General features: G+C 53.4%; 1 protein-coding gene and 1 long non-coding RNA gene across 2 annotated transcripts in view; one reads left to right on the top strand and one right to left on the bottom strand.

Annotated features, from left to right (window-relative positions):
• The window catches only part of ZNF423 (zinc finger protein 423), a 332,667-nt gene that overhangs the window by 247,531 nt on the left and 58,675 nt on the right, over positions 1-26,461 (top strand). The window lies entirely within an intron of this gene.
• LOC116578833 lies at positions 22,254-24,486 on the bottom strand. Its single transcript, XR_004281065.1, has 3 exons — positions 24,350-24,486; positions 22,687-22,930; positions 22,254-22,534 (listed from the first exon to the last, which is right to left on the bottom strand). It is a non-coding gene; the product is annotated as an uncharacterized LOC116578833 (long non-coding RNA).

The raw sequence follows: 26,461 nt of genomic DNA, 5'->3' as shown, positions 1-26,461 counted from the left end.
TGGCTAATCACAGTATGTTTTTCTGATATCAAATAGCAGAACCCGAGATGAGTCTGCTGTCAGTAGCCTTGGCCACGTTGCTCTAGCTGTTCCTGCCTCCAAAGATGGGAACATACAGGAAATGAGAAAACCTATCACCTGGAGTAGGCTACAGTGTCCTCAAGACGTGACAGTTGGTCGCCCTCCACCAGTAAGGAGCTAAGTAAGGCTCTTTTGCTGATGCCTGAGATCATAGCCCAGGGATGGCCTCTGAAATCACATTGTAATTCCCCTTGGCTGGCCTCTCTTTCTGTTGTTCAGTTAGCCGAGGATAGGAAGAGGAAGGAAGAGCTTAGTTTCGAGCAGGACACTAAGAGAATTTCCTCTTCAGAGGATTTCTCATTATACAGTAAATTGATGGATGAATGTTGGCAAGTCATTCAATACAGATCTAGATTTGGAGTGTGGGTTATTGAGAAAGTTGTTTGATAAGACTGAAAATTAGGGATGGCGGTGGGCTCTTGTGATGGCATTCTTTTCAGTGAGTTAATATAGAAATTCAAGATGGTGCTACTAAGTCTTTTTGATCAACATAAATGCATTTCACTGTTTTTTTTTAAAAAAGATTTTATTTATTTATTTATTTATTTATTTATTTATTTATTTGAGAGAGAGAGAGAGAGAGAGATTGAGAGCACAAGCAAAGAAGGGGCAGAGGGAGAGAGAGAAGCAAGCTCCTCCCTGAGCTGGGAGTCTGATGTGGGGCTAGATCCCAGGACCCTGAGATCATGACCTGAGCCAAAGGCCGATGCTTAACCCAGGCATCCATGGATTTCACTATTTTTTTAATCAGAAAATTAATCCCTGGCATGCAGAAAAGATTCAAAGAACATAGAAGCATATACATTTTCCCTTCCTCTTGACTCCTCCGTCACCTTCCCAACCAGAGCTCGGATACCTTGGGATGCTGGGGAGGGCTTCATAGAGGAGGTGATGTTTGTAACAGGTTTTGGAGAGTGGTTGGAGGTTTGCGTACGGCGACACTGTTTTCGGTGATGGCTGCACTAGGGAGGGAAGTCGTGCAGGTTCAGAGGGGAAAGGAGGGAGCCTCGGCGGGTTTGGGAAGGCGACAGATCGGGATCTTGCTGTGCCCCTTCCTGCTTGGAGCGGCCTGAAGACAGAGTAACATGCAAATGACCAAGTCTTGGAAGTAAGGACCCCAGTGTGTCAGCTGAGAAAGAAAGCGGGAGCGAGGGAGCCGACCTACCCGGCTTGCTTCTCGGGCTGCGTTGCCGGGGACCCACGGCCGGTGACATGTCAACTTCTGACGGAAACCCGGTTTGGCAGGCCCCGTTTTTTAAGCCGAGTGCCTGGCTGCCAGATCGCATTTGGATTGAGTGGCTGGCATTCCTGGAGCCTTGCTTAATAGGATTGAAAGGAAAGAAATGTTACTTTTCATCACACAAGACAACAAAGAGAAACGGGGAAACGAAAATATTATTTCGTTTGAACAAATTACAGGGAGACTCTCTGGGGTGCTTTCAGGGAGTTAGATGAGGAAAAGCACTTAAATATCATTCCATCAAACTAAATTTTTAACTACAATTTTTTACAGATAAAATGTGTTGGGAGGATTCAAAGAAGATTAGAGCTCACCTAAGAAACAGTATTCAAATTTTACCAGCTAATGGAGGCCAGGCAAAAACTGCTAATGCCTCTAACTTCCCTCCAAGGGACAGAGATTTCAGTATTCTTATAAAAACACATTGAGCTGATTTCATTTCCGTGTCTCGGCAGACTTCATTCGTGTAATTTCAGTAAGTGTTATAAATGTTATTTTAAGTATTATAATGATAATCCCCACTGACAACGGAGCTGTGCATCTCAGCTTCCATTCCTAAGGTAATGTTTACCTCGGATAGCACATAATTGTTTGCTTTTTTCACGGTAAACTCTCTGTTCCCAACTGCTTAATCAGCCATGGAAAAGAGAAGAGACTTTAGAAATGTTTAATGTTCTTCTGATTACATTAGAGTCATGGGCAAGCCCGCATCCGTGGGGCCGGAGGAGCAGACAGCTGTCCTTGCCTCGCCTTTTGTTTTGTGTTTGTGTTTTGATGTGTACGTGTTTGCTTTTTGTCCGTAGACCTTCCGGGGGGCTGCCGTGGACCGGGGCGACCGGGGGAAATCACTTGTTGGTGTGACTCTCACGGCCAGGGCGGCAATCTGCCTTTCTCGGGGTGCACCTTCCTCCTGGTGGTACCCCCGACCCCCGAGTAGGCCGATCGCAGGCTGGGTTTGCATGCCGTCCGGATCCCCGGGCCCCTGGAGGCTCTCTGAGCGTGTGCTCCACAGCCTGCTCCCTGAAATGAGATTTTATGATGCTTTATGGAGGTGAAACTTCTCTACCCTGGAACGCAGAACCTCAGGGGCTTTCTTGGGGCGTCGTGGAACATTTGCCTCTGTGGCCGCTTCCATATCCGAATCTGAAAGCGATCGGGAATTAAGAGGGAGCGGGAAAGATCGATGTTCATTGCAAGTTAGAAGAGTATTGGCTGCTGCCGGTCTTGAGCGTGTAGAGCCCTCCTATCTGCCTCCGTGACTATAGGGAAGTTCTGTTTCTGAGCTGACTGGCAGCCGCGTGTCCTTAATTTATTCAGCAGACGTCTGTAGAGAGACTGCTCTGTTCCAGGCACCGTGCTGGGCCCTGGTGAGTGACTCTCTGAGCGAGAGCCTTCCCCCCGTCTTGATGTGGCTGACATTCTAGAGGAGGATGAGACTGAGCAGGTGAACGAGCCCATGGGTCATCACAGACGGAGAGAAGTGTTTCTAGTGTGAGGACGGAGGAAGGAGGGGAGGATGTTGGTCAAGCTGAGCTTTGAAGGCCGAGGAGGAGCCAGGCCCGTGAAGAGGCTGGGGCCGAGCCAGCACTTGGAGGCCGGAAACGCCGCAGCCACCATCTGGGTGCTGAACGCCGGTGTGTGCAGGGCTGGGGCTGGGGTGTGGGAGGGACCCAGCACCATGGCTCCGATGGAGCAAGAGAGGCCTGGCCGTGTCTGGTCTCGCAGGGTGGTGTCGAGAGCTGGGGTTTTATCCTCTGCAATAAGAAACCTGTGTGGAGCTTTAGGCTGCCCATGACATTGTCCTGTTGCAAGCTTGTAAGATCGCCCTTGCTACTGGGGAGATGTGATGCTATCAGATAGCAGAAGTGGAAGCTCGGAGTTTGGTGGGTAGCCATGGCTGTTTTGGCTATAGAGGGTGGTCCGTGGTGGGAGCAGTGGGCGAGGGGCACATTTTAGAAAGGAGAGGGACATCCCCGCCGGTCAAGTGCATGCCAGGCAGAAAGAAGGGTTGGGTTCCTACAGTGGGTCTGTCTGTACCTGGGTCCTCCTGTGGCGGAGGCCCTCTCTTGTCCCAGGACTAACCACCCCGAGGGTGTGTGTGTGTCTTCTCTCCCTTCAGGCTGTTGGGAACATGTCATGGCAGTCCCCTGTGGAATCCAGCAGGGATGGCTGGATTCCCTGCCTCCTCCACCGCCACACATTATAGGACTCATTCTCCAGCCTCGGTTTCCCCAGCTCCTCCTGCAAAGGGGACGGGAGCATGCTCGGCACGCCTGACCCCTCTTCCCACGCCCACCGACAGCCCTTCCTCCAGCCACTGCTCCAGAGATCCCCAAGGTCTGTGGGATAATTGAGCTTGAGCTTTTACTTAAAGACCGGGGCCGGTAGGTAGCTGATTTCCCCAGTCCTCAGGGTGGACGCTTGACAGGTTTCCGTGATGGGGACAGAGGAGCAAAGGGAAAGGAGGTGGAGTGATAGATAATTAAAGCATCCTGAGGGCCCCGGGCTGGTCCAGTTGGCCCAAGAGGGGTCCTCCCCAGTGGGGCCTGGTCAGAGGGCGTGTATGCACCCGGTCCATCTGGAAGGTAGGCAGGATTTTGGCTGATGCAGGGGTGGGGCCATGGGTAAGGAGGGGTGCAGGAACGAATTGCATGGAGGGAATATCCCTCGTGTGTCCAGCTTTGGATTGAATCAACATCCGAAAAAGCATCTCCTATCCCTCCTCTTTCCCTTGGAGGGGCAACAACTACTTGGATCCAGCCCTCTGTGTTTGTCCTTGGCTGCCTGCATTCTGGGGAACCATCAAGGAACGTTTAAAAAAAAAAAAAAAGTTGCAAAAATCAAGGTAGAACCAGGCAGGTGTACCAGGGAGCAAAGGAAGAGGGGAAAGCCATGTACGTGTGTGCCTTCGACACACACACACACACACACACACACACACCCCTCACCTCCATCCCAACCAAAACCAGATGAATATTTTAACACCCGAGGATTTTGTTCAAGCCAGGAGCACACTGCATTGCTGGCAAGGCCAGAATGACCTGAAAACCTGAATATTTCAGGGAACAAAAGGTCCTCGGGTCTGCTTTCCCGAGAAGGGCCTCGGTGCAGGGTTATTTGAAGGCCGCGTGGTCCAGGGGGCATGGCAGGCAGTGGGAAGGGCTTCTGCCGCCGCCCGCCCCCCCACCCCCCACCCCAGGGCTGTGTGCAGAGCGAGCGCGGGTCCTGCTCCCTGGTACCAGGCAGCCGCGTGGCACCGCGAGGCCCCAGCCTCCAGCCGCGCGCCAGGCAGAAAGGAGGGAGAGCGGGAGGAGGGAGAGCCAGCGAGAGGCTGGGGCAGGGGGGCTGGGAGATGGAGAAACAAACTCTATTTTCTGCTCGTCTGTGGTGGGAGGGCTCCTGCGGCCCACACGCTCGCAGAGTGAAGCAATTTCAGACAGGGATGAGTGTCTGTTTTTCCCTGGAGCGGAGACTAAAAACCCCGAAAGCCCTCGGTTTCTCTGCCCTTAATATCCTGTTCTGAAAAGTGCAGTTGCAAGAAGCGGAGGAAATGAAGATCGTAACAAGTGGAAGGAGGCCCTTTCCCCAGCCGGAAGCAGCGGGATGGGGGAGCCTCAGTGGGGCTGGCTGGGGAGGCTGGAGAGAGGACCTTGCTGCCCAAGGGCGGCCCAGGCTGGCGGTCGCTTGAGGACAAAGATTCAGGCTCCTGTCCTCTCCCTGGGTGTTTGCTGGGACAGTGCCCCCTGGGTGGCGTTGAAGGCCATGGACAATGGCAAGGCTGGGGTTTTGGAATTCTGTTATAACATCTCTGCAGTTGCTGCCCTCCCAGAGCTCCCTGAGCTGTGGCCTTTCCTCCAAATGCGGGCGCTGGCCGCCTCTCCCCTCCTGTTCTCTGCCCCCGATGGTGTGTGTGGCTGCCACGTGCCCAGGCCAAGCAGGGACAGATCCTAACTGCAAAGTGAGCACAGAGGTTCAGAACCAGCCTTGGTCCAGGAAAGCGGTGGGGGGGGGCTGGGTCTCTAGAAACCAGAGGCGTCGTTGTACCTTAGAGGGGCCTCTTGTGTCTGCATGATGGAAGGAAAATGCGGTGTTGGGGGTGTAGGGTGTAGGGCAGAAAGAGAGCCTCCTGCCCAAGCAAGGAGGGCCAGGGACTGCGGGGAGGCGGCTGACAAGGCTTTCTGCTGGGCTTCCGAATTACTCTGGGGTCTTGGCCCCCCTATACTGGCTCGCTCCCTGTTCTAGCAGCAACTGGACCGGCCCACCAGGACCTCGCCTATATTTCTAATATAGGCCCCTACCCCACTTTGCTCTCTATGTGTGATGTCCCATGTGGGGTATCAACCCCTCTGCTCCTGTGTGTGGAGATGCTGGCCCCAACTGGCCTCCCCGGAGTCCTGGCCTCCGTAGAACAAAGTGGTCCAGAATCCAGACTCTAGGCTAGCCTCTCGCTCTCCAGTAGCTGGGGGACTGTGGGCAAGTCATGGATCCTCTGTGTCTGTTTCCTCCTTGGTGAAATGGTGCTGACCACAACAGTGGTTGTGAGAATAAAATGACCTTAGAACAACATGGGCACAGAGGAGTAATGAGTGGGTACAGGTTTGAGATTATTATTGCTGTGGTTATTGTTTTTCTTCTACAAATCTTCCCCGTTCCTGGGGACAGCTCCCAATGCCCCTCCTGCAGAAAGAGCCTTCCCAGCTGGCCTGTCCCTGGGTCTCTCACGGTCCGCCCTGAGTCATGTGACCCACCTAATCACTTACTCCCATATTGTCCGTCTTCTGTCTCTAATGCATGACACCGTATGCATTCGGCACACCTTCTCAGGTAAGTTCTGAATTCTCTGAGAAGAGGGCTTGCCCGCCTCCTAATCTGTGCCACCCCCCACGTCCCACCCCCGTTCTGACCTTAGCAAATGCTTAGGAAGTGTTCATTTAGTTGAAGGGTATGAAACTATATTAAAAAACGAGTTTAAGGCCTTTTACTTCAAACTAGATAATAAAATATGTATACATGGTCTGCTCTGTTTGACCCCTCGAAGCCCATCACGTGCTGTGTTATGTTTGTTTTCCTGGTGCAAATGTCAGGCTCAGAGAAGAAAACTGACTCGCTCAGGGTTACGCAGCCTAAAGGGCAGAGGCAGGACTTGAATTCAGGACTCTTGAGTACGCTAGCAAGGGCCTGTGTCCAGTGGGATGTGTGGTCTCTGGGCATTCTCCAATGGGACTGATTTTCTGATGGGCGGCAGTCAGTTTACTTAAGGGTTGGGCTGTGCTCAAGCCCCTTTTTCCCAAACCTGGGTGGGCTAATGAGTCCCCAGTGAGCCAGTGTGCAGGGGTGGCTTGAGGACCTGCTTTTTTATTGTTGGTCGATTTAGTTGCATTTGGATTAGTATCAAATAGACTTGAATTCCCCAGGGCTTGGGGTAACTACAGAGCCCAGCCCAGCTCAGCTTCTGCTCCCACCCGGGTGTCCCCACCGTTCCACCATGAGCTGCCTTAGATGGCAGCACGTCTTTCTTGTCTGCTTGTCGTGTGCCGGAGGACAGTCACGGTGTCTGTTGTGTGTGCCCATAGTCCTGTCTTAGACCATAGTAGCTGCTCAGTGTGGGCAGCAGGGAAGACGACGAAGGCCAAAGGGATTTGCTCACTTCTGGTGATTTCCTCCAGACTGCAAAGGCAACTTCTTCTTCCGTGGCTGGGCATGGAGTTGGAGAAACCACATGAACAAGGAGGCTGGGGATATAGATATCTGAAAGAGTCCTCCTTTCTATTCCTTTACCTGGGCTGATGGTGAGCTGGCCAACAGAGAGCCACCAGCCTGAGACTGAGCTGCAGTCTAATTATGCTTCTCCAGGCCTGCCTCCTAGAGCATCGCTCCCCAAAGTTGCGGCCCGTGACTGACCCTATGTATCCCCATCACCTGGGAATGCACTAGAAATACGGACTACCAAACCTCACCCTAGTCCTGCTGAACCACAATCCACATTTTATTTTATTTTGTACAAAGATTTTATTTATTTATTTATTTATTTGAGAGAGAGCGTGCTGGGGTCGGGGGTGGGGCAGAGGGAGAGGGACAAGCAGACTCTGCGCAGAGCGTGAGCCAGACGTGGGCTTGATCCCGTGACCCTGAGATCCTGACCTGAGCTGAAACTGAGTGTCAGTGGGGACACTTCACTGACATGAGCCACCCAGGTGCCCCCAGAATCTGCATTTGAAAGACAGCCCCGGGGGATTCAGGCTCTTGCTGAAGTTTCAGAAGGGGTCGCCTAAAAGACAGTTTCCCTGGAGAGCAAACAGCAAGGAAGGTAGGCTAGAGCCCTTGCTGAAAACACAGCAGCCTGGCTTCCCATCTCAGCTTCCACCACAGGTAACACTTTAGGGAGGGGGTAGCCTGTCTGGCTTGAGTCTCCTCCTGGGTGAAGCGGGATCCCGGAAACAGTCGGGCCTTTCTCCTCGGGCTGCCGAACGAGGATTAGATGTACTAACGTGGAACAGATGTTCCGCACTTAGCGCACGGCCCAGGCAGAGCGAGAGCCCCCGATAAATGCGATGTTAGCTCGCTTTAAGAACGGCAGAGTGAAGGGGGCTTCAGCGAGTGGGAGGGAAGAACACTGATTTGTGCAGCTAGTTTTGCACGCGGCTCGTTTAGTGGAGCTTAACTCAGGAGCTAAATACCAGCTAGGACTCCCTGTAGAATTATTACATGGAGTAGTAGGGGAAGGGGGAGCCAGAGTTAATGCATGTGATAGCATTTTTTTTTTAAATGAGAAAAAAAAAAACGTGTTAAAAGCAAGTAAAACCCCTGGTGATCGCAAATGAATTGCCTAAGTTCTCTTAGCAGATCCACTTTCCAGAGCGATGACAGGTTTTGCAGGAATGAATGGCTTCTCCTTCTGTGAGGAGGGGGCGCTGGGTCCCCCATGGTGACCCCGGGCTCTGGCTCGGGTCCTGCCACTCCTCGTGGGGAAGCCGCGGACACGGAGGGTGGGAGGAGGTACTCCGTGGGCAGGGCTGGGCGTTGGGGCCTCCTGGCAGCTTAAATGCCTCCGATTAGCACGTCGGGCGGGAAGAGGTGCTAAAAAGAATCCTTCCTGCCTCCTCCGCTGGCATGTTTTGAAGGGAGTTCAGTTATGAGACTATTAAAATGTTATTTTGATAATTAAGCCCACAGCTGTTCCGAGGGCGGCGGGCGGCAGAAGGCACGGTGCTCTCACAGGCTCCAGGAGGAAGAAAGCGGGTGGCGAGTACACCGTGCAGGGAAGGTGGACAGTGGGCCGCGGAGCAGGGCTGGTGGCAGGGGCATGAAGGTCCCGCTCTAGCCAGGTCTGGGGTTGCCCCTGAGTGACCACAGGGGACAGCGGCTCCGGGGACTCCCTGTGTGGGACGGGGTGAGCTGCCGCCCACACGCGGAGACCCTTTACAGGTGTGGGCACAAACTGTCAGAGAAATAGCAGACCAGGATTCCCTGTGTCGGTGGTTCTCAAAGTGGGGTCCCGGGACCAGCAGCATTTTCATCAGCTGGGAGTTTGTTAGAGATTCCAGTTCTTGGTCCCCACCTAACCTACTGAATTGGAAACTCTCATGGTGAGGGCCAGCAGCAGTCTGTGTTTTGATGGATTGTCTAGCTGATTCTGATGCTTGCTAACTGCAGAACCCCTGTCCTTTCAGTCACCTGGAAAACGTACCCTCAGACATCAGTAAAGCTTGGCTAGAAAGGCGTGGGTGAGAATGTGCGGATGGACGGCACGTGAATATCCCTGATCTAGTCCTATTCTGTCATTGTGATGGATGGCAAAGAGAGGCCCAGAGAGGGAAAGTGGCTTAGCTAAGGCCACACAGCAAATGAGAGCAAAACTAGAATTAGAATCTGCCAGCTCTCCTGACTGCAGATCTTTCTGTAAGACAATCTTTCTGAATACTAAGGGCAAGCCTGGGAAAGAAGAGGTTTCAGTTGGAAGTGATGAGGGAAGCCAAGGAAAAGGCCAACAGTCTATCTACTCAGAATATATTTACCTGCCCAGAATCAGCCAGCATACTCCAGTCATGTTCTGCTGGGAGATATTGCCAGTGCACATAACCATCTACCCATTTGTCCACTCACCGACATATCTGTCCATCCGTCCTTCCACCCACCCAGCCATCCGCCCATCATCCATCCAACCAACCCTCCACCCACTCATCCACTTCTCTACCCACCTCCCCACCCAACCATCCATCCATCCGTCCATCCATCCATCCATCCGTCCATCCATCCATCTATCCATCCACCCTTGTATCTTCTATTGCTCACTCCCACCGTCTATCAGTCCATTACCCTTACTCCTCTTTCTGTCCACATCGTTGTGTATCCATCCAAATATTCAAATGGCCATTATTCACTATCTGCTCACCGCCCCCCAGCCCATGCACCCACCTACCTATTCTTGACTCATTTTCCCCTCCACTTGTTAACAAAACCTTCCCCCTTTCCCTCCCATCCCTATGAACAACCTACTACATACCAGGCATTTTTACATCCTTCTCAATGGACAGGAGCTTAAGCTACCCAGGTCACGTGAGCTGGCCCTGCCTGTGCTCTGGCTAGGCCCTCCTGCCTACCCCCCCTTCCCGTCCCCAGCACCAGGCTCCCTCCCCAGTGTGCCTGCAGCCACACTTTCATCCCTGTTCTTCCAAGCTATGGTAGTGGCCTATCACTTGGCCGCACCCCCCCACACACCAGTCTCCCCCCAGCCCAGGGGCCGTAATTCACATTCTGGAAGTGAGTAGGGCTTGAGCGTGCCATTTCACGGCTTAGACTCCAGTGGTTCCTCATTGCCTTCAGGACAAAGCCTGCAATTTTGTTCTGCCATCTGAGGCAGTCCGGGCTCGTTCCCAGCCTATTTATCAACCCTCATGACCCTGTGGCTCCCAGCCGAAGCGTCAGCCCGAGCAAGGTGATTTGCTGTTCCCAGATGTTTTTGCTCGTTCCCTTGCACGTGTGGTCCTCCTGTCCCAAATGCCTTCCCGCTAGCCTCCTCACTCTTCCAGCTGAAAGCCTGCTCCATGGGTCTATTCCAGCACCCCCAACCTTATGCATGACCTCTGCTTTTGTCTCCCACTGGGATGGGACGTCCCTCTGCAGAAGCCTGTGACATATCGGGTTCCAAGTTATCGTGCCTCTGGCTCTCGTGTGCAAGGCTTATGTTCACGTCGTAGACAGCGGCAGGTCCGTGCCTCCTGCAGGGTAGCTCATTACATGGCGCCTGGCGCGCAGTAGGTGCTGCTCTTGAAGTGGGCAAGTTTGGGGCTTAGTCACACGTGTCTAACACGCATGCCACAAGCGAACCACCGATGCCTGTTGGGCTCTGGCGTTACGCGTTGTTGTTTCCTCCTTGGAACACACAGGACCTGGCACATAGCAGGTGGTTAACGAGTCTTTTGTGGGTGAAAGAGTGAACGATAAAACTCACCCTCCCCTTTAACGTTCTTTATAATTTCGTAAAAATATTGACTAAATAAAGCAGGAATAATATTAAAAAATTCAAAAATCAACTTGCCCCACAAGGTGCTGGTCACCTAGGATCGCAGCTACCTGCTCATTTTTATGCTTTTGGAGTGAACTATGGGTTCTACTGAGCAGGGCTGTGTCTTACTCATTCCTGAACCCCCAGGGTCCGGTGCAGAACCTGGCATCCTTCCTGCTTTTCCAGAACCTACTCTGTTCCCCTCGCTCCTAATCCGCTGTCTATGCGGGACTCCAGGTGCCTATCTGAGAGTGTCTCCCCCATTCAGAACCCCAGTGGCTTCCCATCAACCTTAGGGAGGAACCCTCAGTGCAGCCCAGAGGGCCTGCAAAGTCAGGGGTGTGGCCCCACCACCCCATCCCCCACTCCTCCCCACTGGCTTTGTCTCCAGCATTTGCCCTTCACCTTTGTGTTCCCGCCATACTGGCCTCTTTCCTCTCCCAGGCCCACACCTCTGGTCCTGCTGCTCCCTCTGCCCCGGGCACCTGCCCTCCATGTGACGTTTGCCCTCCCTGTTCTGGCGACGTGAGCTCGATGCCCTTTCTCTGCCCTGATGTGCCTCCGCCCCCACCCGAGCTGGGCCCAGCGGTGAACATCTTCTTTCTCCCAGTGCCCGGCTGCGAGCTCCAGGTGGGTGGGCGTCCCGAAAGCCGGGAGCTCTGCACATGGCAGTTTTCCCATACATGTTTTTTGAGTAAATGAATGAATGAATAAATTAAAAAGATACATAGTAGGTACTTAGTATATTTTATTGAATGAATACATGAATGGCACAGAGTGGGGGCCTGGCAAATATCTGTTGAATAAACCAACAAACGAAGGAATAGAGAAGGGTGTTTAGGGCTTTTTGGGAAGAACTCTGGCCAGTTCCTTCAGACCAGGGAGACTCTCTGTCCATCCATCCCTTCAGGCCCCGTGCTCACCCCATCAGCTGCAGGAGACCCGGCTCTTCCAGACCTCTCTCCCCTGTGCCTGCCTCTCACACACATTCACAACCAGGCGCCGGGTGAGGGTGAGACAGTGACCCGAGAAGCCTGTGCTCGAGGCAGCTGTGCCGGGGTCAGGTGTGGGCGCTGGGGTCAGGGCGGCCTTTCGGTGAGAGCAGGATGAAGCCTGTCCTGGCCTCTGGCTCCTGGTGTCACAACTGTCTACATAATTCTTTCAACTCCGCAGCCATCCGGTCCAGCCCTGATCTGGAAACCTCTTCCAGAACATCTGTTTTCCTCCTCAATCAATACGCTCCCCAAAGAGGGCCAACTTGCAAAATATTATATATAACATCAAACATGCTATCCGAATTCAATTAAGTGATTTGGTTGGGGAAGGGTTTGTGGTAATTAAACATACTGTTTTGGGGCAAATTGTAGCAAACTAGTTCATTTTTCATTAATAGGCACCTCTCTTGACTCCCCATGAGCTGATAGAGAGAAAGAGAGAGAGAGAGACAGAGTTGGGGGGGAGGAGGGAGGGAGAGTAGGAAGAGACGAGGGAGAGGGAAGTAGTTGAATACCCCCCACTCAGCATGATTTACTCCCACCATCACGGGCTTGGATTTCCAACTCTCTCATGCTACGTGACCACAGTGAAGTCACTTAACCTCTCTGAGCCTCAGCCATCTGGTCTGTAAAGTGGGGAGCATAGTCCTCATCTCACAGCACTGCTATGAAGACTGATGCAGTGAGTGGACACACACAGCTTCTGGCACAAGGTGGCCCATCACGAAAGGGCCATGACGGTACTGAAGTCTATTGAGACTGCATGACTTCTGTCCCGTCGGTCAGGGCCCAATCAGAAGTCCTCTTTCCAGCAAGCCAGGGCCTGAAATGCATCTCAGAGTGTTTTTTCTCCCTAGCGTGTTTGTCCAGTTCTGGGAGCAGGGATAAGGCACCTCCTGCCTTATTTCACTTCCTTATCCGTTATGCATGGCTCAGGGCCGCTCTGGAGGAGGGGAGGGCCAGCGTGTGTGGACTCTGGCTATGGTTCCTGGCCTGCCCCTCCGCGGCGCTGGGTCCCTGGGGCAGTTGTTGAAGCTCTTGCCGCACAGATTTTTGTTCTGTAAAATGGGGATGGTAAGAATTACTGCAGACCTCCTAGTGTGAAATGAGTTTCATTGACGGCTAGCTCTTCCACAGGGCCTGGCCCACAGTGAGCTCCTGCTACGCATTCTGTTATTCATTTATTTGCATTTTCAATTCAGAATGGCCCGTTTCAGTGGCCAGTGGTTTTCTGTGGGCGCTGGACTCCTCGGGCGAGGGCTGGTCACGGCCAGCATCCGTGGTAGGGGGTGCCACTCAATCAGGTTCTCCGCGTAGGTCTGTTCCAGCACCCCCAACCTTATGTGTGACCTCTGCTTTTGTCTCCCACTGAAATGGGACGTCCCCCTGCAGAAGCCTGTGACCTCTCGGGTTCCACGTTATCGTGCGTCTGGCGCTCATGTGCAAGACTTATGCTCACGTTGTAGACAGCGGTAGTCACCAAAGACCTGGCGGAGGCGCTTCACAGCCTGGGTTTAGGATATGTCAATGAGCTTGCTGTCACTTTCATCTTCAGGTGAAGACACGGAGGCTCTTAAAGTCACCTCGCAGGAGCTGTATGGGCCACTAGACAGCTGGAGGGCTGGGCTTGGTCCCCAAGACTGTAGGATTCCAAAGCAACACTCTTCTTGCCATTCGATGCTGAATGTCACTCTGCCTGAGCCACTCTGGGCCACAGTCCGCCACCACCCAGGGAGACACAGCTTGTGAACTGGGCCCTCATTGGGTGTCTGCTCTGTGTAGACCATTTCCTATCCTCGGTCTCTACTGGATTATCTGCAAGTCTTGGAGTGTCCCTGTGGGTCCCCCCCAGTCTGATCCTTACCTCCCTTTTCCTGGGCATCCAGAAAAGGCTCACTCAGGACACACTCCCCGGAAGACGGGAAGCTCCTTGGGAAGTTGTTTTCATGTGGACAAGAAAAGATGGCGGCCTGAGGGGAGGTGCTAGGGGCGTAGGTGGAAAGCAGTGGGTACATCCTGGAGAACTCAGGAACACCAGTGGTGCACACAGTAGGTGCCGGAGGAGTGGGGGTATAGTCTTTGGAGGAATAATGTTCTGGAAGACTTCCTGGGAGGGGCTGCTGGGGCTTGATTTGATTCCCTAAGAAAGGCCAGGTCGTTTCAGACAGGAGGGACATGGAGAGCAAAGGTTTGGAGGTGAGAAGCGCTGTGACCAGCTGTGGAGACTGCACGAGGAGGCCATGATGAGGCCCCTACCTTCAAGGGGTGTGTGTTTGGGGGACTGTGGCCCAGAGTGGCTCAGGCAGAGTGACATTCAGCATCGAGCTATTCCACAGAGTTGGGCGGGCTGTGAATTGTAATGCCCCGGAGAGGCTGCCAGAAACCCGAGTGGGGGTGGGAGGTGATGGGCAACCCTCCTGGGACCCTGGCCTAAGCAGGGGTCATTTGTCATTCAATCATGCATTTGCAATACTGTAGGGCAGGAGAGCAGGGGGAGGGAGAGAGGGAGAAAGAGAGACCGACAGATGGACAGTAAGGGGCAAAGCCATCCCATCCCTGGGAGGAACCAAAGATTTAGGAGGGACTCCGTGGTCAGCACGTTTGGAGTTCCAGGAGCTCAGACTCTGCCTCAGTCAGGTTCACCAGGCCTGAAATGGACGTTGTCAAGGCCCAAGTGGGCACAACATTCGGACATGGCCTCCCCTCTGGAAAATGGCCACCAGCCCCTTTAGGCTCACATCTCCTCAAGCTCAACAAGCCTGGGGAAGAGTCTTTTATCTCCAGTCTGGAGATGGGCTCCGAGTGGCCAGGCCTGGGTCACGTGTTCAGCTGGGGCAAGGCGGGGAGGGGTGTCCACCCACGGAAGTCCCCCAAAGGACATCTGCGTGGTTGGCCCCCGAGGAAGGGAGACTAGATGCCCCCAAGAAAGAACCCCAGTGAAAGAGAATGAAAGCCTCAGGAGTAAGGAACAGCTCTCCCCTGCAGGGCAGAAGCTGGCCTCCACAGAGGTGGGTCTGTGGGGAGAGGAGCTCTTCCAGGCCCAGAAATGATGAATCCTGGTGGAGGCTGGAACGGGCAAAGAGGGGCCCTCGTCCTCTCTGGTTTCCTGGCATCTCCTGCACTTGATTTTCTTACCCCTGGACTGGATGTTCGCTCTTTGCACCTCCCCAGCTGTCCCCGTGGAGAACATTCCAGGATGGGAATGGGGCCTTTTTGCTTCAGGCCCCCCGTGGTTCGATTCCTGTTCGGACTCCACAAATGATGATGGAGATGGTGGCTCTTGCTTTTCCTTTTGAACCCTCCCGGCATCTGTCTGGCCTGCCTCTGTCTGGGTAGCGTGTGGTGTTTTCTGGGCGGAAACCCAAAGCTCACCTTCGTTCCTGCTTTGTGGAGCCACTTGTCGGCATCACGGGGGATCGCTCTGGGAGCTGTGTACCTCCTTTTTGTCCCAAGAGGGAGACAGGTTGGTTTGGGAAATGAAAGGCTCGGCTAATAGCGGTCTGGGTCGCATCAAAGTCAGCCCTAGCCAGGTGAGCTGGAGCGCCACAGCGGCCCGGGCGTGGGAAGTCCAGGTTGTCGGAGGCCTTGGCCCTAGTCCCAGCTCTGCTTCAACTCGCTGCCGTGAGTTTGCTGGCCTCTCTGTGCCTCGGTTTCCTCATTTGTCACAGGAACGTGAATGCCTCCCAAAGGGTCAAAGTGTGTGCAGAGTGCTGTTATCAGCTCTAACGCTGTTCCATCCGGTCCCTAGAGCCTTCAAAACAGCCTGGGAAGTTTCCCAGAGAGCTGACTCTGTCTCTGCCCCTTTCTGTCCCCTTGTTGGGGTGGGCGGCACTTGGAACACGTGGCCCTCATTCTGGGACGTACACCATTCCACTGGGAGAGTCTCTTGGGGGATCCGTCAACTGGCTGCCTCCCTCAAGGTTGCTGCCCCCTCAGCCCCCCCTGCAGCCCTCCCCTCACCCTCCCTGCCTTGTGAGGTGACGCTGGTCCCTGCTGCCACCTCCCCACGCTGGCCGCTGAGCCATTAGCCTCACTTCTCACTGGCTGCACATCAGCACAGTAATCATTTTCAGATTTACAAGCATTAAATATTTTAATTTAATGCCTTGGCTCTCTTGTAATTCATGCACTTAATTATATGATAATTACTCAAATGAAAGAGATACAGCTGCTGCCGGATCAATGCCGAGGGAAGACTGGGTGTGGAGTTGGACTGTTTTTGGGGAGGTGCCCCCCGCCTTTGCTCTGGGCTGCGCAGCCCCTCTTCCCCGAAGCAGTACTGAGGCCAGGAACGTGCTCCTCCTGGCTGAGCAGCAGCAGGATGTGGGGGCTGCCCCGGCTGGTGACCCCGAGTCCTGGCAGACTGGAATCTGCTGACCGGTGGGCAGAGAGGGAGGACTCTAGGGCCTCCTTGGGTGGTCGAGAGTGAGCGCCTTCTCTGTGCCCACTCTGGGGGGCACCGGAGGCTGGGAATGTGGTCTGGGCCGCCTGTGGCAGGTGGAGAGCCGGAGAACCTCTCTCCCCCAGGGATGGATGTCTGGGGGCGAGGCGTGGGGAGAGACTTCTCTGAGCATCTCCGCTGAGGATGGAGGGAGGCCTGGGCCCCCTCCCACGGACCACCAAGGGGTTTGCAGGTCCAGATCAGGGAGGGGTGGTAGGTGCGTGGTGCTTTCTGGTTCCCGTCTCTCCCCACCTCTGCCTTTCCTTTCCCCTCTCTTCTTACGTCCATTTCCTTTCCTTTTTGTTTCCTTGTTATTCTCCCTTTTTCTTTTTTTTTTTTTTTAAAGATTTTTATTTATTTGACAGACCACAAGTAGGCAGAGAGGCAGGCAGAAAGAGAGAGGAGGAGGAGGCAGGCTCCCTGCTGAGCGGAAGAGCCCGATGTGAGGCTTGATCCCAGGACCCTGGGATCATGACCTGAGCCGAAGGCAGAGGCTTTAACCACTGAGCCACCCAGGCACTCCATTCTCCCTTTTTCTCTCTTTCCCCATTGACATCTAAACTTGGGTTTAATGCCTGAAGAGTACTGGTTATTTTGTAAGAACTGGGACTGGTCCTCTTTCGCCCGAGTTTCAGTTCCCCCCTCCCCACCATGTAGGAGGAGCCCTGTCGGGGCTGACACTGCGGCATGGGTCCCCTGGAGGCCCCTTCCGATTGATGGCACCGGCCCACGTGCAAGGCAGGTGGCATTGCCTTGGGCCCGGTCTTCCTCCCGCCTGGGGCTGGCAGCCCTTGAGAGGTGCTCTGCAAACCTGAGCCCGCTTCCTCGGGGAGTAAGGTCCCTCCTCTCTCAAGATTCAAAGCGAAGCGCCAGTAGAGGGGTCCTGGGGCCAAGCCCTAGTGACAGGGGTCTGCCGTGTTGTGGTGTGAAGAAGTTGTCAGGAGGGTAGAATTTGCAAGCCATCGAGCAGTGTAGGCTTCTCCAAGTGTCTGGGAGTGGGGAGCCTCCCGGTGCAGGGGACAGCCCCGGCTGCTCCTGGACCGCATGTTTCCCGGGCGTGGGCAGAAGCGCCCGTTTGCACTGAAAAGGGTTACAAACGGTTTGCCCCGTATGCACACAATTTTCAGCTAGCTTACAGCAGCTGCGGCGCCGTGCTGATAGATTAAAAGCAGCAACCAGCCCCAGAATGGAGTGTATTAGAACTCCTGCTGGGCCGAGCTGGGGAGAGGCCCACACAGCTGTCATCTAGGCCAAGTTTCCAACCGAAACCTCAAGAACAGGCTGGAACTCTGAGAAAAGTTAGCTTTCTAAATGAGGTGGCCGGCTGTTCATCGGGAGGGGGGGTGGGCAGAGGGACCGGGGGAGTGCGGGGGATTTAGGAGGAGGAGAGAGGAGATTGGTTGGGGGTGTCCCGCCTGGACTGGGAACTTTGTACTGAACTGGGGCCTCTGAGGCCGGCGTGGGCCCCGCGCCAGCCACGGTGTCCTGGCCTCTCCCAGTGCTTTGCTCCAGACAGCTGACCTGGGAGTCGGGTGAATAAGAAAGACATCTAGGGGTTTCCACGTCCTCTCCACAGAGCCCCAAGCGCTCAGGGCTCCCAGACTAAAATAACAGGGTGGCCTCTAGATTTGGGGGACTGCCCAGGTCTACCTGTGCCCAGGAAAAATTAGCTGTCCATCACCTGCCACCAGCTGACCTTAATTTCCCACTGGCTGCAGTACAGAGGTCCAGGCTTTTCAACTTCAGTTTTGAGGGTTTTTTTTTTTTTTTAAAGATTTTTATTTATTTGACAGAGAGAGAGAAATCACAGGCAGAGAAGCAAGCAGAGAGAGAGAGAGGAGGAAGCAGGCTCCCCGCAGAGCAGAGAGCCCGATGCGGGGCTCGATCCCAGGACCCTGGGATCATAACCCGAGCCGAAGGCAGGGGCCTTAACTCACTGAGCCACCCAGGCGCCCCATTGAGGGTTTTTTTTTTTTTTTTTTTTTTTTTTTAAGGAATGTCATTTCCTCTCGTGATGAGAAAGGCTCTTGGCGGGGGTCTGGCTTTGCCCATGAGTCTGACTTGAGGATGAGGCGAGGGTACTTCTCATTGTCATAGATGCCACCTGAGAGCCCATCTAGACCTCCCCTTTCTTAGAAAAACCGCAATGCCAAGGGAGAAATCTGGGTGTGGCTTTTTGGGGAGATATGTTGTTAGTTTTGCAAAAATCAAAAACGCTTCCCACCGGAAGGGCCAGGTGAGTCGTTACTGGGGGGAGGGGAGAGGACTCGAGTCAACTCACTTGGTACTATTATCATGATTATAAATAGTAGAGCATAGGCCCAAAATTCAGTAGTGATTGTGTATGCGGATGACAGTGAATTCATTTCCTGAGCGTGGGTTGTGCTCGTCTTCGGGCAAGCCCATCAGCCACGCGTGCAGGAGATCGGTAAGGATCAGGGTCACTTGGTCTTTGAGGAGGCATGAGCCCAGGCAAAGAGCCCACAGATAAATGCTTCTGGTGGCACACATCTACCGGCACACTCATGTCAGGAAGAGGCCTGCTTTCCAAAGCCACCAGGCGTGCCTTATGCCCATCAGATGGCGGGAAATGCGCTTAGCTTGTCAGTGGCATGATTTGAGGGTCCTGAGCAAATGTGGAGGTGATGGCGTGTTTCCTGATGTGCAATCAGATAGGAGGTGTTGGAGGTGTTTGCTTGGATTCCTGAGCTGGCCCTGCTGGTGGGGTGGGTGGAAGCTCGTGGCAGGCTGGGGGGAGGCAAGGACCACAGACCTGTGCAATTGGCTTGGGCCACCGTGGCCTAAGGATGTGGGTGAGAGCATTCAGACAGGTGTAAGTGGCCAAGCACAGAGCTCTGGGAAGCAGGTTGTAGACCTACCTTTGAGTCCTAGCTCTGCCTCTGGTGGCCGCATGACCTTGGGCAGGCTGTGTAACCTCCCTGTGCTCATTTCCTCCTCTATAAACTGAGGGTAAGGATAGCAACGGTCTCATAGGACTGTGGCAAACATTAAAAGAGGTAACATGTAGAATGCTTGTCACTTCATCTGGGCGTTGTTAAGTACCCGGTGAATGTGAGCAGTTTGGTCACAGTCCTGTTTAAACTAGACGGGTTTGATAAGAAATTTAGAACCTTAATGCATCTGGAGTCCATTTACCAGTCTCTTCCACAAATACCCAGGTTTCCTTGCATGCCTGCCGTGATGGGGAGCTCACCCCCAGACTGCCATTACAATCATAGACTGATTTCTTGGACCCAGTCTCCAAACTCTGTACTTTTTTTTTTTTCCCCAGTTCTCACCTGCTACAAAGACTTTCCTGACTTTCAGGTATATGCCCAAGAAGAGTTAATAGCTGTCATCCACTGGGTGCTTACTAGGGACCCAATGCCATGCCACGCACTGTCCATACATTACCTCAGTCATCTTAGGGGAAGGTATTATTTCACCTCCATTTTACCGATAAGCAGATGGTCAGAGAGTTGACTTGTGCAAGGGTCACATGGATCTAGGTGGGCCAGCTGGGACTGAGATCGGGTCTGTCTGATGTCCAAACCCTTGTTCTTAACCATTATCCTTTCCAAGCAAGCTCAAAACCCACCAACACTCCTTTGATCTTTTTCTCTGCGTCTTTCCTCTCAAGCCCAGTGAGCCTACCTTCCCACAGGGGTCTCTTCTCATTGCTGTTTTCGTTGCGTGATTTGGGGAAAGTGTGTGCGGCTGTTACCTTGAGCAAGATGCTCTCTATCCGGCATCTCACAGCATCGTGAAGCTGGTCAGATAACTTCTGTCTGCAGGAGACAGAAGCCACTCACCACTGTTATATAGTCTCTTAAATTAATAAAAGCAATAATCTGATAAACTGGTTATTATAATTTATCCACATAAAGCAGAGCCATGTGCCTGAATTGTCAGATGGGCCTCAAACTGGTAGAAAATAGCCAGCAATTACCAGAGGCTCAGCGAGCAGGGCTGCTGCAGTCCTGTGGTCTTCAAATTAGGAGAAATAATGAATGCATCCAGAACACATCCATTTTCAGCAAGTGCTGCATGGATTATAAAATTTATTATCAATAAAATTATTCATTTGTGCCTTATACCGCACTTAATGCACCTGAAGTGAGAAATTAGAAGTGTGTTTAATTCTGGGGTTGGAAGAAAATACAAGTGCAGCAAATTTGCAGTAATAGGAGAAAGTTAATGCCTGGCAAAAAGAAATCAATTTAGCTATTGCTATTATATTTGGGGACAGGAGGTTGGTTTTTCTTCCCTTTTTTTTTCTTTTTAAATTATAAAAGCATACAGGTTCACTTGTATCCCTGCTTCTAGTCGTGCTTTCAAAGACATATTTAATGCAAAGGTATGAATTAGGGGGAATGTACAAATATGAATAACTTGTGTGTGTATCATCTGTCTATACCTAGACATACAATATATGCGTTATCTGTAAGATTTGTATATAAACTGATATTTTTATTTCTCTGTACGTCAGGAATGCAGACATCATTTCTCCATGCATCGGTAACACACACATAAACGCATGCACGCAGAGTGATACATGTGCTGGTAAATGTTTATTAATTTATTAAAGATTCTATTGATTTACTTTGAGAGAGAGAGTGTGTGTGTGCACTTGCAAGTGGGTTTGGGGAGAGAGGGAGAGGGAGAGAGAGAATCTCAAGGCACCCAGGCGTCCTGCTGGTAGATATTTAACAACTAGCTGTCTGGGGGAGAAAAAAAAAGAAAGAATTCTGATTTGCAGCCTTTGCCGATTTCTGTGGTGTAAATATTCCCACCATGGCCGATGTTGAGCTCCTGGTGTGACTTCACGGAGCGTGAGGCTCCGGTGGGAGGCACGCCGCCTGCTCTCAGGAGCCCGTCCTCGCTGCACCACGATTTCTTACACCTACAGAGTCAACAGCGAATGGGTGGTGAAGGCAAAAAAGAAAGGAGGTGTGACTCGCCTCCATGCGTTGGGGCCCTGAGTGTCATCTGTGTGTTTTTGCTGAGCGTCAACCTCCTTTGGTGAATTTGCACGGATACGTGATGCGAGAAAAGAGCCGGCCTCCTCCCCTGGAAGCACGGTGACTTTATGTTCATGAGGTTCCCGAGGAGAAAGGGGGGACGGACGGAGAGCGGAGGTGAAGGGGGGAGGGGCTCCGGGCCCCGCGTCCCCTCGCATGAGCAGCGCTGTGCGTCTTCAGGACGCTCGGCGGACTGGCCTCGGTTTCTATCCAGCCATTGTTCTTTTCTGCACCGCGTTTGCACACTGTGGCGCGTCGGGGGAATTTCAGCAGTTGGAATATACATGAAAAGAGTTCCGCTCCACTTTCATAAGGTCCCTGGACGGCTCGGACGAGGCCTCGAGGCCCCACGGTAGAGCCGGTACCGCATTCATATTCCTTCCCATCACCGCACACATGATAGCACAGAGCCCAGACCAATCGAAAACTTGACAGTAAGCCTTTTGATTTTGCGGGGAAACCTTCATCACGCTGGGAGACGGAAGGGAATATAACCCAAACTGGACTTCATACTGTGGCAAGCTTGAAATCCCAGCCCCACCGCAGAGCCGGCTGATTGGAATAGTTGGAAACTGTGTCCAGGAATTCGGCTGCAAGAACTTGGCTCGCAGCAACTTCTGCCTTTTTGAAAGAAAAATTGTCCACGGGGAGAGCCACTTGGGGCCTGGGTTTAATCTGTCCAGGCAGTGAAGATTCACGGAAATGATTGGCCAAGTTTCCCTAAAATGTTCAGAGCTCCTGCCTACGTGGGGACCCTCGTGGGGCGAGAGAAGCAGGCTTGCCGGCTCCCGGTGACGGCGACTGTCACTGTCACGACCGTGGCATTGTCACCGGCTCTGACGCTATTGCTGTTTTGCTTATCGCCAACCTGCTGCTCGTGAGCTCGCGGAGTCTGAGAAGCACACACAGCTGCACAGAGCATGCGCTCTTCTGGGAACCCCAGCCTGCTGTGACGGGGAGGTGTGTTTTTGGGTACGTCTCTCACCCCCAGCGAAGCCATCATGCCATTTAGGGGCCCCAAGGGCCGAAGAGAGGCTGACCTTGAAATCGTGGCCATGCCCTTGGCAAACCCACAAGCAGCGGCGCTGCCTCTGCTGGGGGAGGGTCCGCTGCTTCGCTGAACCGGGATGGTGCTGGATGGCACTCATCTTTGTCTGAAGATGTTCGGGGACGAGGGACCCTGACATGACGCACCCGTGAAAGTCAAGGATCTCCACTGTCATTGCCCGGGACATCATGATGATTCAGGCTCTTGGGAGAGAGAGAGAGAGAGAGAGACGTCAGAGATGTCGAGACAGGGTTGGGTTGGAGTAATTTCTGCCAGTAATACTGGGGTGGGAGGGAGGGGCAGCTCTTGACATTTGTCCCCAGGCTGATAATTGCCCCCACCTTCCCTTACTTACCAAAGGAGCCTTCTCTTTTCCTTTTCTCTTTTTATTTCCCATGCTCTGCTTGGTCCCCGGACCTCATCTGGCCTAGTTTTCTCAGGTGACTGGACAGAGTGTGGCTCTGTGCGCTGAGTGGGGAGGACCGGAGCTGGAAGTGGCAACACCCAGAGGTGCAGCCTCGGCTTTGGCTGTTTTGCGTTGTGAGGTTCCAGGTGAGGTCGGTAGATCTCACTTTCCCGATGTGTGGGCCTCAGTTTCCCTATGTGTGAGATAGAAAGCAGACTCACTCAAATGCACGCCAGCCTCCCCCAGTGGCACTTGGGAGCTGAGCGACATAGGGGGGGATGGACAGTGGGAGGTGTGCTTAGAGCCCAGAATTCTCCACCATGGGGACAGCCTGGGCTGGGAGGGACTTCCGGAGGCTCCTCAGCAGCTCAGGGTGTGGCCCCACTTTGAACAGCCCCCACCTCTGAGACCCACTCTCCAAGTGGTCCTGACAGGCATTGCGGGGCCTGGCCAAGGGGGTCCCCCTTCCTCACTCCTAGATACACCTTGGTGCTTCCCGATGCCAAGACGATTCGGGGAACGTCAGGAACCTAGTAATTTCTCAGCTGGGGAGCGTTGTAAAAATAAATGTCTTTTGGAGGTTGAAAGGTTGTCAAATACACACTGAGCCTAATTGGGTCCTCAAAATGTGCAATTCCTGCTGATTTTCATGGAAGGTGTGTGTGTGTGTTTATTTCTGGGAGAACTGGGCAAATGATAACTTTCGAGGTGTGTAGATGTGCTCATGTGCCTGGATCTGTGGATAGGTCCCCGGTTGAACAAAGGACATGATTTCCCCTCCATATGGGGTGGTCCCCTCAGCCACTTCTGGGCTGACTCCCCTTATCCTGGATCATCCAAGCTGGGAAGTGACTTGGGACTTTTGCCAGGCCAGCCTGGAGTGGTGACCATGAACCTTTCTCCCCAACCAGAGTAAGCACCATGACACTAGTTAATACTGCTTGAGTGATGGGCCTAGAACAGTTTCGGTGCTTTACATATAGATCAGCCCATTTAAATCACTTTTTAGCGCTACTCAGAGTTTACAGGGCTCCAGTGCTATGCGGTTGTGAGCTTTGCCCACTATTCCAGGGCCCTCAGGATCTATGCATGAGCCTAACTTAGGAACACCTGCCTTAGAACGTTGACCAGGGGCGTTCTGAATTGATTTAAAAAACAATCCTTGTTTCCACTTTACGGAAGGCAAACCTGACTTCAGAAACCCTGTGCTAGGAGCGACACCGTGACTCTGGTCCCAGCTGGTCTGTTTCGCTTTCTCTGCAGCCAGACGCGTATCCCTTCCCTCCTTGGTCCTTGGGCTGGTTCTCATCACTCTACTGCTTCAGGGCCCCGGGGTTCCCAGCCTCAGGCCCTCTCTTCAAACTAGCTTCCAGCCATCAGCTGCCTTGCTAGCACAGTCTGGGGGGTAATGAGGAGCTGGGGCTCTCCTGAGAGATGGCAGGGTAGAACCTCGTCCCTCCTCATCTTCCCGCTTGCCAGACTCCGTTCATCCCGTGGGTGGGGAGGGGCCCCTCTGACACTGTGTGCCTGCTTGGGAGAGGAGCTGCGTCCAGTGCCAGGCGTCGCGAAGGACTGGATGCCTGCCCAGCCGCCCCATCGCTGTACAGCTCACCCGATCCTGCAACAGACATGCCTCCCGTGGCCCTTAGGTGAAGGAATATCTCATTCCCTCACCAGATCCAGCCTCTGGCCAAGCCGCTCTTGGCTTCCTGGGCTTCAGTGCATCCATTGCAGGACTACGGGGTCCGAGGGCTGGGGCGGGGTCTGAGGACCGGAGCACTGCCCCGGCACCGCCCACCCCAGCCCCTGGGTGCCTCCGCCTCCTTCCGCCCGGCCCCCGCAGCCCTCTCCTCTGTCACTGATTGTTTGTGCAGCGAAGACAGCCAACCCGGGGAGGAGGAGCAGGCACTGGGCTGCAGCGTCTGGCCCCCATCCTCCTGCCAGGCGCTCATTTGTATGCAGAAGGGATTAGGCGGAATTTACCGTGGCCTCACCCTGGGGAGCTGCTCGCGCCCTAGGAATGCTCTCCGAGGCGGTGTGCAGTTGGTAAGATTAGAACGGGCCCTTCTGCCGCCGCACGCGCCCTGGTCACTCTCCAGGCCGCCGACATCGAAATCATTCTCATTTATAACCTTTCTGATCATCCAGCCTCAAAGAGGGCCCGCCTTGTATGACAGCGGGCACCAAAATGGCCCAATTATTTGGAGGAGGAGGGAGCAGCTGAAAACAGTCAGATGTGAGAGACAGGGCACTTGATCTGGGCTCCTGGCTTTTTTTCCCTGGCTTCTCCCACCAATATTTTTACAGCTGTTGACATATATTGAGTTGCATGTGCCTGGGCTAGATCCCCGCGGTACTGTTTCAAAGATCTGTTCACCATAAAGTGTGCTGTTCTCAAGTAAATGACTGACTTCAAGAAAGCACAGTAGTTTAAATGTTACTATAAATACAGGAGCTAAGACATTTTAATTATAATTTTTGAGTTATACAGTGTTCTGTAAGTACACCAGGCATTTACAAAAGGACTTGTGTGGTGCTCCAAGACATGGTGCTCTCTTGTGGATAAAGAAGTAACTGCATGCAGACCGTTGTCTGCAGCCCCCCGGGTCGGGGGTGGGGATGGCTGGACCCCTGTTTGCTCCTGACCGGGAGGGGTCGGGGAGGAGTCCTTGGAGGTCTGTGTTCTGGGCATTGGGATCCATTGCACGTGTATGGATCGAGCGCCTGGTATGCAGAGTCCTGCGTGGAGGGCTCTGGGGGCCTCCGTGGACGGGCCAAAACCTGTACCCTCACGTTGATCCGCCTGTAGGAGAGGACAAGCCAGCAAAGCAATGTGAGAGCCGCCAGGGTAAGAAGATGGGTACATGAGTGCTCAAGAAGGGCCATCCCATTCTGCTGACAGCGAATGGACAGAAGGTTCTAGGGGAAGGGCAGGGCTTTGGAGAAGGGGGGATGCCTCGCTCTGCCTAGAAGGGTGAGAAGAGCCATAGGGAACGAAGCGAACAAAAGCCAAGCCTGTCTTCGGTGTGCAAGCAGATGCTCTGAGCAGCCTTCACCCGCCGCCGTGGCTCTGTCCCCGAGGCCCCAGAAGTCCCCCGCACTCCGCAACTCAGAAGCTCCAAGGGGCCAGGGAGATGTTCCTGCCTGGCGGGCTTGAAAACTCAGCCCTCGGGAGAGTCGGGTGAAGAGAATTCGTAGATGAGAGGAGAGAGGAGTCAGCCTGCGGCCGTCATGTTGGTGTGGTTTTGATGGGAGTGAACTTCGGGCCATCCCCTCGGTTATGCCCCAGTGCTAAGGCACTGGGTTAAGGGACAGGCGCATGACCACGATCCGTCCGCCATCCACCCGTGATGCATTCCTCCCCTACCCCCCGCATCCGTTCGTCATCATCCTTCTATTCTCCACCCACCAGCCCATCTAGTCACCTCGATGCTCACTGTCCCTCTGCTCGTTCATCCTTGCGTTGACCGTCCACGTAACCGCTCACCCACCGTCCTTTCCGTCTGTAATCCCTGAAACATTTTAGCTCAGGAATCAAAACCAGAAGTTCTGCAATCCGGTTTCTTGAATTCAAATCCAATCCCTGTCACTTTCTAGTATTATGTCGTCGGGCAAGCAAGCTACTTACCCTGTGAGTTAACCCTGTTAGTCTGGACCACGGGGGAAAAATAATGGAGGCTAGCACAAGCGTGTTGCAGAAATGAAATGAGATACTACTTACAAG

The sequence above is a fragment of the Mustela erminea genome, chromosome 19, assembly GCF_009829155.1.
Source record: "Mustela erminea isolate mMusErm1 chromosome 19, mMusErm1.Pri, whole genome shotgun sequence".
Classification (NCBI taxonomy): domain Eukaryota; kingdom Metazoa; phylum Chordata; class Mammalia; order Carnivora; family Mustelidae; genus Mustela; species Mustela erminea.
This window is presented reverse-complemented; position numbering and strand designations above follow the sequence as displayed.